At 39.2% G+C, this 14,231-nt stretch overlaps 1 pseudogene; it reads right to left on the bottom strand.

Annotated features, from left to right (window-relative positions):
• Positions 1-600: 600 nt before the first annotated feature.
• LOC134485706 (ubiquitin-conjugating enzyme E2 variant 1-like) lies at positions 601-1,046 on the bottom strand (annotated as a pseudogene).
• Between the last annotated feature and the right edge of the window lie 13,185 nt (positions 1,047-14,231).

The following is a 14,231-nucleotide window of genomic DNA, read 5'->3' on the forward strand; positions in this document are numbered from 1 at the left end:
TGGAAGCTCTGAATTCCTCACCCTGGGCCAAATTCAGGGGAGGGGAGGTTACAATCTAAGGTTTGACCAAGGGTGTGAGTGGAGGAGTGGGGACCATGGCTTGGATGGGGCAATCACTTAAGACTTAAGAAAGCATGGGTACAGCCAGAGCACCCCAAGCCTAGTGGTGGTCAGTCCCACGGCTGCTACCTGAAAACTCCCCATCTATTCTAAGGGCCACCACACAGTTGTGGCAGAGGGCGGGGAGTACAAAGGCATACCCAGGCCAAGTGCCAGCAGCAAGTGATTGTGTGAGATGTGTCTGTCCACAGTTGCGTTAGCTGTGCACACCGCTCCCAAAGGAAACCGATTTCAACACACCTTATTGATCCCATAAATTCAACCATCCAGACAGCGGTTATACTCGACAGATGATGTTACACAGCACAACTTAGGTATTTCAAATGGACAAGAAGTTAGTATCAGAGCAGTGTCTCAGGATGAAGTCTAATGGGGCTTCCTCTCCAGTACTTTGAGGTCTACAGATGGATCTAGAAAATTCACTACTGTGGAAAATGAAGACTTGGGTTGGATGGAGAAGGGAGGCCGGGGCCTTGGTGACTAATGGCTGTAACTCTGTCCTTCTGGTGGCTGTGACAGCTTCATGTTCTCTTTTGACATCATCAAGCGCCTCAGTTCCTGGAGGATGACTTTCACGCTCTGGGAGTTCTGTCAGTTTGCCAGCACTGCCATGGCTCGTGGATCCACCACTCCATTGAACCGCTCACGCCGTTCATATTGACTCTTGTTACAAATCTCACAGACTGGGATGCTTCTGGATACTAGAGTGGCCCACACTCTATCGTAAGGCTGCATATTCAGTTTTCATAAATTGTTCTTGGAGGTCCAATTATCATGGCTGTCCATCTTGTGAGTGTCATGTCCTCATCATCCTCCAGACCCTAGCTAACTGTGCTGTCGTCTACTCCTTTCTGGCCTTCTTCCAGCTCTTCCAACAGTCAGAAATCTCGAAGGACTTTTACTCCTGAGCCTGTGGTGGCTGCCATCTTGCGTTGCTATCGCTCGAAGTCAGTCCTTCCTTTCTTCCTCCTCCCCTAGGTCCCTAGCTCCTTCCCTCTCTCTCTCTCTCTCTCTCTCTCTCTCTCTCTCTCTCTCTCTCTCTCTCTCTCTTTTTTCCACAGGGTCTCATAAACCCCAGACTTGCCTGAACCTCACTATATATCCAGTGATGACTTTGAATGTCTGATATTCACCAATAAATTATAGGTACGAACAACCATGCCTGATCTTGTACAGTTTTGGAACTCATCCAACGATGTCTTCCATACTGGCATGTAGCCTGTCAAATGAGCAACTTACCAAATCTCTTCCTGTTTCTTCCTGTTCCCTTCCTTCCTTCCTTCCTTCCTTCCTTCCTTCCTTCCTTCCTTCCTTCCTTCCATGCTTTCTTCCTTCCCTTCTTTTGTTTTCCTTCTATTCTTTCTGTTCATGCATTTTGTTTTCATTTTGATTTTGAAGTTAAAAGCTATTACTGAAGTTTTCTCCTCTTGAAACCAGAAAGCATGAGCTGTAGAGCATTTAGACTTTCATTTTAGAAATCACTGTGTACATATACAAAAACTATATATATTAAAGATGACAGAAGCATTATTGTCTCAACGTACTGGCTCTGTTCTTCAATTATTGTTAGAAACTTTTATTATTATTAATAGTCCACATCATCTAATATGTATACTATGAACATCTGCATTTTGAAAATGACAAAGGGGTATAAATTGCATTTCCAATGCAGTAACACAGAAACAAGCATTTTTCTAATATTCTCATTCTAGAGGTAATATTTTATCTATCATGCAAATATATTTTAGAGAAATTCATTAAGGATTCTCCTCTTGCTTAATTGTAGGAGACATTATCAAAACTTCTGAGAAAAAAGGAATTCCAATGTGATTGTATTTAATATCTTAAAGTTGAAATTGGTACAAAAAACAACACTAGGATGAATTTTTTTATAACTTCTGATTTCCTTAAATAGGCATGAGATTAGACATGGCTTGTGTCATTCTTAGAACTCTTACAAGAAAGTAACAGGAGAATTCTTTTGGAGCTTCCATAATTCGTGTCATTATTTGAAGAAGACACTTATCAGTTTTATCAGAGGTTACTGTCTAGGTGAGGTGTTTCCAGGATGTTTTCATCTTATTACAAGAAGTCACAGAGAGCAAGGTGACAAACTTTATTCAAAAGCAAAGTGAGAAACACTGGTATTCAGTGTAGCTTTAATTTGTGGACCTCTCGAGAAGGAGGAATTGTTTACTTAGAGTTCAGTGTGGATATTTCTGTTTTGATTGGCTTTTTTTGATTAGGCAAGCCTTAATTAACTGTGAACATCAGTTTCCATGATGCATTTGATTAAATCAAATGCATATTCATTATCACTAGGTATATGACATTAAACAGGATGTTTTCCTTGAAAGTTGTTCCAGAGGATCCAATACGATTTACTGAGTATATATTCTAAACTGTCTCAGGCCAGTTGAAACAGATTTCTCCCTCCAGTATGTGGATATGCTCTTGAATACTTTTGAATGGAAGTTGATCATGAAAGAGAAGTTTATAAACAATGTTATGTGCAGGGAGTCTTAGTCCATTGTTTGATACGTATACAGCATCATGCAGGTGAGATGAGGTGAGCAACTTCATTGTTAGGTATATTTCTGGAAGGTAGATTTTTATGCAGCCTGAGTCAAGTGAAGTCCCAGGTTGAAGTGCTTTTCCCATACCTATATGCCTCATTCAAGGAAATTTAGTGCTTTTGCTTGTATCATTACTTAGGCTACAGTACACCTCACTGTTTCTTTGATGTTTGCTCAGACTCAGCTCAGTCAGTGACTACATCTCAGTAGCTGCTGGACTTATTTGGCTCTTGTTCTTTGTCTTCCAATTTAATGGTAACTTCTTGAAGGATCAAACAATTTGGTCATTCTATGAATATTAATACAACTAGTCATAAGCCCTTATCAAATGATATCCAAGTCTCCTATGCTGACATAAAATGGAATTGTCACTCCAGAGGCTTGCTGAGCTTCAATATGAACTTCTAACTTCATGATGAGTAAATAACCTTCATCAATTGCTTCTAAGAAATTCATTTAAATTTTGACAATTATGTTGGGCCAGCAAGAGGGAAAAAGGACTTGCAGAACAAGCTTAACACCCTCACTTTAAATACAGGAATCCATAGATAATGGCCCATTACAGAAATTGGCCATCTGGCCTATAAACATGCTGTGGAATCAGAAGACCTACGTGAACACACACACATGCAACACACACACACACACACACACACACACACACACACACACACACATATATATATATATATATATATATATATATATACACACACACCACAAAAATAATAACCTAATGTTTTTTAAATTTTCTAATATTAATATGTCATGCCCTTTCTTTATTCTGACATCTGATTTATTTTACATATGTGGATTCATGGTCCACAAAATAGTATTCATGATCAATGGCAATTATAAATGTCAAGTGGACATTTTCATGAGTTCAAGGTTATAAATTTTTAATTTAATATTCCTTAGTACATGACCACCAAGAACTAGTTTGTGTGATATGGTGTGGGTCTGTGAGTGTGTGTGTGTGTGTGTGTGTGTCTGTCTGTCTATGTGCTCATGCCTATGTGATCAAGCAGAAGACAGAGAAAGTAAATAGTATCCTCTTTTATAACTTTCTACACAATTTTCTCAATTCAAAGCCTTTCACTTATACTGATGCTATCTTGCTGTGCACAAGCTCCAGAAATTCTTTCCCTGTCATCATAGCACTGGGGTTATAGCTGTATACAACCATGACTGTTTTAAAGTGTGGGCACAGAAATTTGAATTCTCTTCTTTCTGCAGCAAATTCTTTCCCACACTAGGGTATCTCTTATCATCACTTCTGAGTAATTCTGAAGACTGCTGTTTTCACTCTCTGCAAACTTGGTAAATTAGATTTACAGCCAGGATTTGGAATTTCTAAGGTCTGATAATAAAACCTACCCCATGTCAACTAAGAGCTTTTAGAATGTGGCCATTGCTATTTACTTTTCATAATTTCAAATGTCTCCTCCTAAATAGAAATCAATGTGTTTTGATAATTACAATTTAGAATGTTTCCAACTGATTTAAAATGTTACTTCAAATTATTAATTCATTTCTTTTTTTGTATCATGACATGATTTGGGCTTCTGGAAATAGTAAGTTCAAGCAGAAATAAAAGTTTAGACATACTATATCTACACAGCTAAGGCTTAAGCAGCCAACAAGCATTTCTCTAACTGACATATTTACAAAGGTGTCCTGTGAAAAAATAAACTAAAAAGTCAGAAATTTTTCTAATTCAACACTCTCGGTACAAGTAGTTGAAATGACCGATCTTCTCTGTCAGACTGAGCATTTCCTCCCGATGCACTGCAGTGTCAGCAATCAATGTTGTCTCTTTTCTCTTATCCATCTGACTAATTCCAGATACCTGATCTAACTGAAGCGGTGATTTGAAATATTGCTGCATTCACTGGCCAGTTCAGTATAGAAAGTACTGGAAATGATATCTAAAAGGAGAAGACTCAAACTGAGCAAAGCATACTCTAGCTAATGCTGCAAGGTAACATGGTGATCAACATAGTGGGTTTCTGACAGACCTGTGTTTCATCTGTGGATGTCTAAAAGATATAACACTGTGAAAATCTACATATTCTTAGAGATGTAACATTCCTCCTCTGTTCACTGTGAGGATAAAATTAAATTGATCATGCAATAGTCGTAGTGGGAACTATGTCAAACTAATAACCATACATGATAGCAATTGTTATTTGGACTCTCTTCTTGATGCTGTTCTTTCACAGCAATTCTGTTATCAATTAGTATTCAAAATATAACTGAAAAGAATGCCTCTACTGGAAACAGTTGCTTATCTAAAACCTAAGAGAATACATATTCTATGAAACTCCACATGACTTTTCCTCTTCTCCTTTTTCCTCTTCTTCTTCCTCCACTCCTTCTTCTTCCTCTTCCTCTTCCTCTTCTTCTTCTCCTCCTCCTTCTTCTTCATTCTTCCTCTTCCTCTGCCTCCCTCCTCCCTTCCTCCTCTTCTTGCTCTCTCTCTCTCTCTCTCTCTGTCACTCTCTCTCTCTGTCTCTCTCTCTCTCTCACACACACACACACACACACACACACACACACACACACACACACAGACACAGACACAGACACACACTTGCCCTTTCTTAGAAGATCTAGGGTAAGGCAAGCCTCAAACTCCTTATGTATGATAAAATCTTATGCTGAGTCCTGGGATGAACAGCTCAAGTCATTATATCTGGTTAAGTTATAGAAGAATGTATATCAGTGCCTAGTAAATGCTAGGGATGCATTGTTCTGAAGTTTATCTCCAGCCCCCATCCACTTCCTAAAGCACAACATTTTCTAGCTTTAAATTGTTGAGACAGCATCTCATGAACATTATGTTGGTTTTAATTTTACTGTGTAATTGAAAATGACCTTGAATTTCTGTTCTTTGCATCCCTACATCTCGAATGCTGGAAGTACAGCTGTGTGCTGCCACACTGAGTGTTTTCTTTCTTCCTTGCCAGAAAAATAATAATGAACAATTCATCTAATGTACAAGACATGTGGAGGAGGAGCTGTGACTCAAGCTATTTGACACACACACACACAAACACACACACACACACTCAAGATATTTGAGACACACACACACACACACATATTTATATCGCGGCTCTGTCTATTCAGTTTTCACAGGAAAAGACACTGTGTATCCTGTACAAAATCCCCATGCAAATTAATTTTAGCTAACAAACCAGTCAAGCATTTTGCTCCTTCCCTTTCTAATTTGTTTGGCATGCTAATCACTATACCACACCTCCTTGACATCTGTTTTGTCTTGCAAATTCACAGATCCACACTCAGTGTAATGGCAGTTGACCAGGAGAGATTTTGCTAAAGTGTGTGTTATTTTGTTATATCCAGGTTCCTTTAATTAAAATTTCAGACCTATGATATATCCTTATGGAAAACTGCACTTTGTTTATACTGAAAATACTATCTTTTAGAAATATTAAGGGTTGATGCTGAAAAGATGGTTTAGTCAACAAAGGGCTTGCCACACTACATCAAGACCTGAGATTGAGCACCAGAAACCATGGGCTGCAGCTTGATTTCTATTACTAGGATAAAACATCATAACCAATTACAACTTAATACAGAAACACTTTGTCTCAAGATTAGATCATCATAAGGGAAAGTGAACGCAGAAACTTAAAGATAGAAAACAAAGCTGCCACGAAGAAACACTGCTTAATTGTTTGGTATCCATGGCATTCTCAGCCAGGTATCTTCTACAACCCAAAACAAACTGCCAAGGTGAGGCCCCACAATATTCCTAACTCCAATACTCATTTTTACAAGGAAAAGGGCCAGGAACCAGTCTTTTGGGAACATTTTTGTCAGAAGCCATAGTAGGAGGTATGCTTCAGATTATAATCTGCAACAGGTTTGCTTTATAGGCAAAGCCCAAGAGAACTCATTTTAGGAAAGATTCCTGATATTAATATATGTTTCTTGTCATTATTAAACATATGTAGCAATCATTAGGTACTAGCCCACCCCTTTTGAGCAGATAGCTGCAGATCTATGAAGATGTACTCTCTTGCAGTGATGCTATATAGACAAATAGATGGCTTCTTAATTCTTAAGAATGATCCTACAAGAATTACTGAAATATCAGTGATTATTAAGCTCTGTTAATAGTAGTACTGCTAGTAGATCCCTTTCTGATAGTCAAAACTGCAATGAGAATTCTGTCAGTCTCCCAAGTGTCACCAAGTAATTGATTCTTAGACAGTAACCATACTTTCTATTACTCAGAACACATTCCAAGAGATTGTCAGAACAATTAACTAAGGTCACGTAAAGGGAACTAACAATTTATTATAGGTAAAAGAAGATAAAATATCATCTGGGTTAATCTATACAAAACTTCACTAATAGCTTAGTTATGGTTTTCAACTCTCTATGAACCTGTGAAGATGTGACAGGTGGTGGATGTTTAACTAGATAATTACTCCTAATGGCTATGCATGTAAACACTCTCAGTTGTAAACTTCTATGTCATTTATGATTTCCTTTTATGTGTCAACGTGTGGTGAACTTTTTAACATGTGATCATGTATTCTGAAAGTTGTATAAGTACTGAGGACAAAAAGATGCGAAAGAGAATTTTTCCTTTTTCCCATTCAGGATCTTTCTGCTTTTCCCCTTAGATAGCTTTCATAAGAAATGTTTTACAACTTAGTAATAAATATTATAATCACTTCTCAAAGTAACCCCCTCTTCCTGTAACTTCTGACTAGCTGGTGGAAAGTTCTATCTGTGCAGTTCCTGCTGAGATAGCACAAAGTCTACTTACTTAATCCTTTGCTGTTTTAGGAAGAGGTATTAAGTGCTAGAAACTTGAAGTTTCTAGGCAGTTCAGGTACAGTAGCAAAGTAATTTAGTCTCAGATAAGTAAATTTTTTATTATTACACAGCAACCCTAAATATGTCATAAGACAAAGTCTTATCCCTGTATCTTGTAAGGAAAAGTCGTATCCTCTCCCGATGCTCTTTCCTTTCTCTGCCTTATGAAAAACTGGCAAGAAAGAAGACCCTGCCAAAGTTGGCACGGGGCACATTTTTTTTTCAGTTGAAGATTCGTCTTCCCAAATGACCCTAGTTTGTTTCAAGTTGACAAAAGAAAGTAGTCAAGGAGAATACAATGTAAAAAGGAGGACAACTAAAAAATTTCTAATTCTACCTGTGAGAAAATAAGGAAGTTAAGCAGAAATAGCTCTTGTGTGCTAGGAATAGTCAGTTTAACCAATTTTCAAGATACAGCTTCTGTTATGAAAACTTATCTCAAGAAGAAGATATTTAAAGGAGATAAAGAGCACCTTAATAAGAGGATTAAATGGGGACAGGGATGAGGTGGTAGGCTATTATAGGGACTACTGTGACAGACAAGTAACTATAAACACCCCTTGAACATACATTTGGGACACTACCATTGTAGAACCTTCCTAAGCTACACACACACACACACACACACACACACACACACACACACACACACTCACACACACACACCCACACACACACACACACACAGTATATGAAAGGAAGATAGATGGAGTCATCAAAGATGAAGTTCTAAACAGGTATCATATGTCACCATGTAAAACGTTCTGCCAGAAATGCCTTGCATATTGTTAAATCATTGATGAAAGACGATACCATAGATCACCCCTCCAATCACAGGCCATTCTTCTGGGTGTTATTTCCTCTCTATAACATGATCATAAACGTATAGTGCTGAGGATAACATACAATGTCAAACATGGAGAAGCAGAGCCAGAGCCCAGATAAATGTTTCATTCCTATTGACTAGTGTTTATGATGCTGGAAGGGAAAAAATATTTAGATATAAGTCCTATAATCTACAACAGTCAGTTGGTTATACTCACCTAATAGTGGTATAAATGTGTGAATAAACAACCTCTTTTCTTTTACATTGTATTTGAGCCCCACTCTGTGAGACAGTATTCATATCTGACACTGATAAAGTAGCCACAAACCTGAGAATATATATATATGTATATGTATACATGTATATATATATGTATATATATGAGTGTGTTTGTGTGTATGTGTATTTTCACATACATTTATAGAAAAGCAATAATTTTATTATTCTACAGGAACATAGCAATAAAATGAATTGCTCCTGCTAATGTACTGTTGTTATAGATGTAGATCAGTGCCATGTTCTGCCTTCGTAAGAGAAGTTTCTTTCAGTTGAAGTAAACTAATGTAGAGTTCGGATAGTAATGGAATTTTGAGCTCTCTATCATAAGTGAGAATTTTTTATCATACCCCTTACCTAAAATATCAGGCATCTGTATGGAAGGGGAGGCAGAAAGAATGAAACAGCCAGAGGTAGGTGATGACTTCAAAGAAACCGTATTTTCAAAACACAATCATACAGATACCCATATGAAGTCATAGGAACTCTGACAGCCTGCACAAGTTCTGTGCAAGCTCAAACCAGATTAAAAAGCTAGCACTGAGAAGGAAACATATATACAAAGTCTCATCCCCAGGCAAGAAGCTGTTGGTGATTGAAACTTGCTGACAAAGTGAAAACCAATTTTCTCCAAAGGAGTATCATGGTATACCAACTTCACTCACTAGAAAGGAAAAAAAAGAACATGCCCTGGAGTGTTGGGCAGCACATTGTTGACTCTACAATTCTTTGTGTGTCTCTGTGTATACCTTGTCTTATTTTGTTTATTTGGGTATTATTTTGTCTTATTACTTTTGTCTTTATTTTTAGTTGATTTTCAGCTTTATATTCTTAAGAAAGGGAAAGATAGAGTTCTAGAAAAAGCATTAACACGGATTTGTAGATAGGTTTGGAGTATTTGTGTAGATTTCAATGAGAAGAAAAATATAACCAAAATGTGTTTTCTGTAATTTTATTTTTTAATTAAAGAAGTACAACTTTAAATAGATAAATAACAAATAAGGTAGGAAAGAAATGAAGAAGACTTTGGATTGCAACCTCTAGTTTCTACAGTCACCTATACCAAAAGGAATGCACACTAAGTAAACACTAAATTTCTACAAATAACAGTGGATAATAAAAACACTACACTCACAAAAATAGAAAAAAATAGGGTTTATCAAGTAACATGGAGAAAGTATCATTGTATTGCAATAAAAATTTACTTTAAAATATGATTGTTTAATCCTGTATGTTTTAGAAAAGTTGGAAGGCATAAAAGGTCTGACTTTTCAGGCCTTTTTTGGTTTAGAAAGGAGTTTAATTTAAGAAACACGTCTATCTGCAGCATGGTCTTTATACTGGAAGAACAAATTCTTATTTTATTCTTTTCATGGCTATTTATACACATCACGGTGATTAATTTTGTTGTCAACTTGACAGGATCTAAAATCACCTAGGAGACAAACTTCAGGAAATATCTGTAATGTGGGTTCTTTATTTCATTGATTAATGGGGAAATACTCCACCTATGTATAGGCAACATCAGCATTCACATCTTTCTATTTGCTGACAATAGAGGGTGGGTTACTAGCTGTGTATTATTACTTCTCCTGTTCACTGTATCATGAAGTCTAATCTCAAATAAGCCATTTATTTGTTAAGTAGTCTTTTTCAGATATTTTGGCATAAGAACAGGCAAAGGAAAAAAGATATTTCATGTGTAATTTATCATAATTATACAGGTAGGATGTTAGAAAGAAACATGGTCCTTTGTCCTCATGCCCAAGGATAGTGGCAAGCTGGATCCTTAGATAATGCCAATTTGGTCCTAAGAAATATTCCTTGGCCCTAAGGTAAAAACTGTCTTTAATCTATTTCTAGGTTATATTTGATATTAAAAAGTATATTGGACCAAAGATAAGTTTACATACATCTATTTCTTGCCCTTGGTTTTATCTTCTCTGTAAAGTATGGCATGGGTATGTCTGAATATATGTTTCTTCTTTATGTGGTAGAATCTTTAAATAGAAGAACCTAGCTTTATGATAACACATACTGCTCTTCTTTTTTTATCTTTATTAACTTGAGTACTTCTTATTTACCTTTTGATTGTTATTCCCCTTGCTGGTTTCTGGGTCCAAATCCCCCTAACCCCTCCCCGCCCCTTATATATGGGCTTCCCTCCCCATCCTCCCCCCAGTACCACCCTCCCCCCACAATCACGTTCACTACGTATTCAGTCTTGGCAGGACCAAGGGCTTCCCCTTCCACTGGTGCTCTTACAAGGCTATTCATTGCTACCTATGAGGTGGGAGCCCAGGGTAAATTCATGTATAGTCTTAGGGTAATGGTTTAGTCACTGGAAGCTCTGCTTGGTTGGCATTGTTGTTCATATGGGGTCAGGAGGCCCTTCAAGCTCTCCCAGTCCTTTCTCTGATTCCTTCAATGGGGGTCCTGTTCTCAGTTCAGTGGTTTGCTGCTGGCATTCACCTATGTATTTGCTGTGTCTGCGTGTGCCTCTCAGGAGAGGTCTACATCCGGTTCCTGTCGGTCTGCACTTCTTTGATTCATCCATCTTATCTAGTTTGGTGGCTGTATATGTATGGGCCACATGTGGGGCAGGCTCTGAAAGGGTGTTCCTTCTGCCTCTGTTCTAAACTTTGCCTCCCTATTCCCTGCCAAGGTTATTCTTATTCCCCTTTTAAAGAAGGAGTGAACACATACTGCTCTTATTGTGTGTGTGTGTGTGTGTGTGTGTGTGTGTGTGTGTGTGTGTGTGTGTGATATACATGATAATGTCTGGGTATGTTTGCTGACAGAGGGCAGAGGAAGACATAATGCATCTTTTTCTACCATTCTTTCTTTTTCCCATGATACAGGGATACTCTCTCCCAACTTTTACAGACATATTAATAAATCTTTTTCCATAGCTACTCAATTTGAACACATTAATTGTACGGGAATTTCCCTTAATTAATTGATTGGCTAATAAAGATGAAAAGAAGCCAATCATTGAATGAGAATGAGGAGGTAAGTCTTCCAGGTCCTAGAAAGGAAAAGGGGACTAAGGAAGAAGAAACAGGCTTTAAACAGGGAGGCAAGAGGGAGAGGAGGCAGGATATAGACTGGGAACTGTTAGCCCTGGTAGCAGCCTCCCCCACAAGAAGATTTCTAACATAGAATAATTGGTGAGTTTAGAAGGATAGATTTCACACCTAGTGGTTGTGTCATCTGTTTATTTTAAACAAAGAGTACTCGTGCTTTCCATTCTAAGTGACCTAGATGAGCATGAGGGAAAGAACATAGCCAGGCGGCATTCAGCTAGGGTTTTGAATGGAAAGACTGTACAAAAGTCCAAGCTCCAGAGGAGAGGAAACCACTGGAGAGCCCAGGCTGGCAAGATTGTCCCCAGAACTGACTATGGGGTGGTGATCTGGCAAGAGAGTGATCTTGGAGATCAGGAGAGGTAGAGCTGGCATTTGTGAGAGAGGTGTTGCCTAGGAAAAACAAACAGTCTTGGATCTTAGACTCTGTACCAGGATAGGAACAGACACCGCCAATGCCAATACATAGCTGACTTTAGCATGGGTTCATTTTTAAAGCTACATGGCTCATAACCACTAAAGCATGTGAATAGTCCAATGGACATAGTAAGGTTTTTCAAAATTTGGCTTAACATGTGTACCTTGTTCCATCAGCTATACTATAAAGAGTGTGTAAAAAACAAATCTAGCTATATTCCCAGTAAGGAAAATATATATTATTTATTTGTTTTGATGAGCATTCATTTTTTTCTATGCCTTTTACATGTTTTGGTATGTCTTGAGAAAAATTCATATTAAAAAATGTTCATACCACAAATTTGATCTCAATTTCTCTTCTAGTTTTCTTTATATGCTATGAAAAACATTAGAACTAAAAGCAACTTGGGAAAGAAAGAGTATATCTAGCTTACACAATTAAGTCAAACCACATCATTTAGGGAAAGGTTGAAGTGGGCTCTTAAAACAGTAACAATGGAGGCAGGCTGCTTGGGGACTCAATCTGGTTTGCTCAGGCTCATACTTAACTAACATTATAATACATCATGAGGGAACCTTCAGAGGGATTGGTGCCACCAATAGTAGACTGAGTGTGAGGAGCTGTCCGAGGAGCTGTCCTCACAGAGATGTGAGGAGCTGTCCGAGGAGCTGTCCTCACATATGTGAGGAGCTGTCCTCACAAACTCCATTACAAGATGGCACCGGCATCCGGCAGAACGCACCTAGTAAAAAGGGCAATACGCAGGCGCCTGGTAACGTCCCTACTCAAAGGGACACGTACGTTTTGGTACGTCATCTGGCATAATTGGCAGCTACCAGTCAGAGAGTGACACGTCCTAGGCGAGGATAGTTTCCTATATAAGGGACAGTTATTCCTCACTCTCCGTCTCCGCATTGTAAGCTTATGCTCTCCCTCTCAAGACGCATTAAAGCTTTTCTGTAGTAGGATCCTGTGTGTGCCGCGTCGTTCCTGCTGGCGAGACGAAGCGCGGGACATCTGGTGCCGAAAACCCGGGAAAGACCTCACCATCGTCAGCACCTTCGGAGATCCCTTGGCGACAAGGAGGATTCAGAACTGCAGGTAGATACGTTCGGAGAGGCAGCCCTCTCTTGGACTTTGGTCTGGGGTTGTCACCGCCTTGGGAAGGATTTGTTGAGGCTATAGTATTTGTCCTGGGAGCCACACTATTCTTTATGTTCTGTTTTCACCGTTTTCGCTGTTAAAAGGACGATCACAGCAGCTGAAGGCGCGTCTCAGTCTCTCGTATATAAGTGAGCTTCGCGCAGCTCCCTTTTACCTTCGATTTTGACTGTTGAGGAACAAGGACGCGATAAGGCCGACGTAGATAAGCGGCACCGTCCGGGGAGGCGCGTGTAAGACTCCCGTACATAAGAGAGCAGCGTGTCCGTCTCTACCCTTTCACCTCACGCCTTGTCAGACGGACGTAGATAAGCCGCCGGCGTTCCTGGCCCATCATGGGATCCTCACAGTCTGTGGTCACGGCCTTGGAAACAGTGTTAAAGCAGAGGAACATCAAAATTGGAGGAGGAACACTTAAAAACTTTGTGAAGGAAGTGGAGAGGGTGGCGCCTTGGTTTGCCTGTTCAGGCTCGTTTACGATTGCCTCATGGAACAAACTTGGAAAAGACCTTGACAGAAAATTGGCGGAAGAGGATCTGCGCCTAGGGACAAAAGCTATATGGAAGCTGGTTAAGAATTGTTTAAAGGATGAAACGTGTAAGGCAGCAGCAGTAGAAGGACAGGCCACTCTCGAGGTAGTCCGGGAAAGTCTGTCAGAAACCGAACGTAGTGAGAGGTTGGGCGCGCGCAAGAAAAAAGACGTCCTAAGAAAGAAAAGGTGCCCTCCCGGTAAGTCCAAAGACAAGGGAGCGTTGAAATTTTCAGATTCCAGCACTTCCTCCTCTACACATAAACCAGGAGGGGGAGCCAGCCTATACATTGTGAAAGAGCTAGAAGCGCTGAACCTCGACAGTTCTGAAAGCTCTGAAAATAAAACCTTAGACTCAGAGGAGGAGGCAGAGCTAGTGCTG

Source organism: Rattus norvegicus, chromosome 2 (genome assembly GCF_036323735.1).
Source record: "Rattus norvegicus strain BN/NHsdMcwi chromosome 2, GRCr8, whole genome shotgun sequence".
NCBI lineage: Eukaryota > Metazoa > Chordata > Mammalia > Rodentia > Muridae > Rattus > Rattus norvegicus.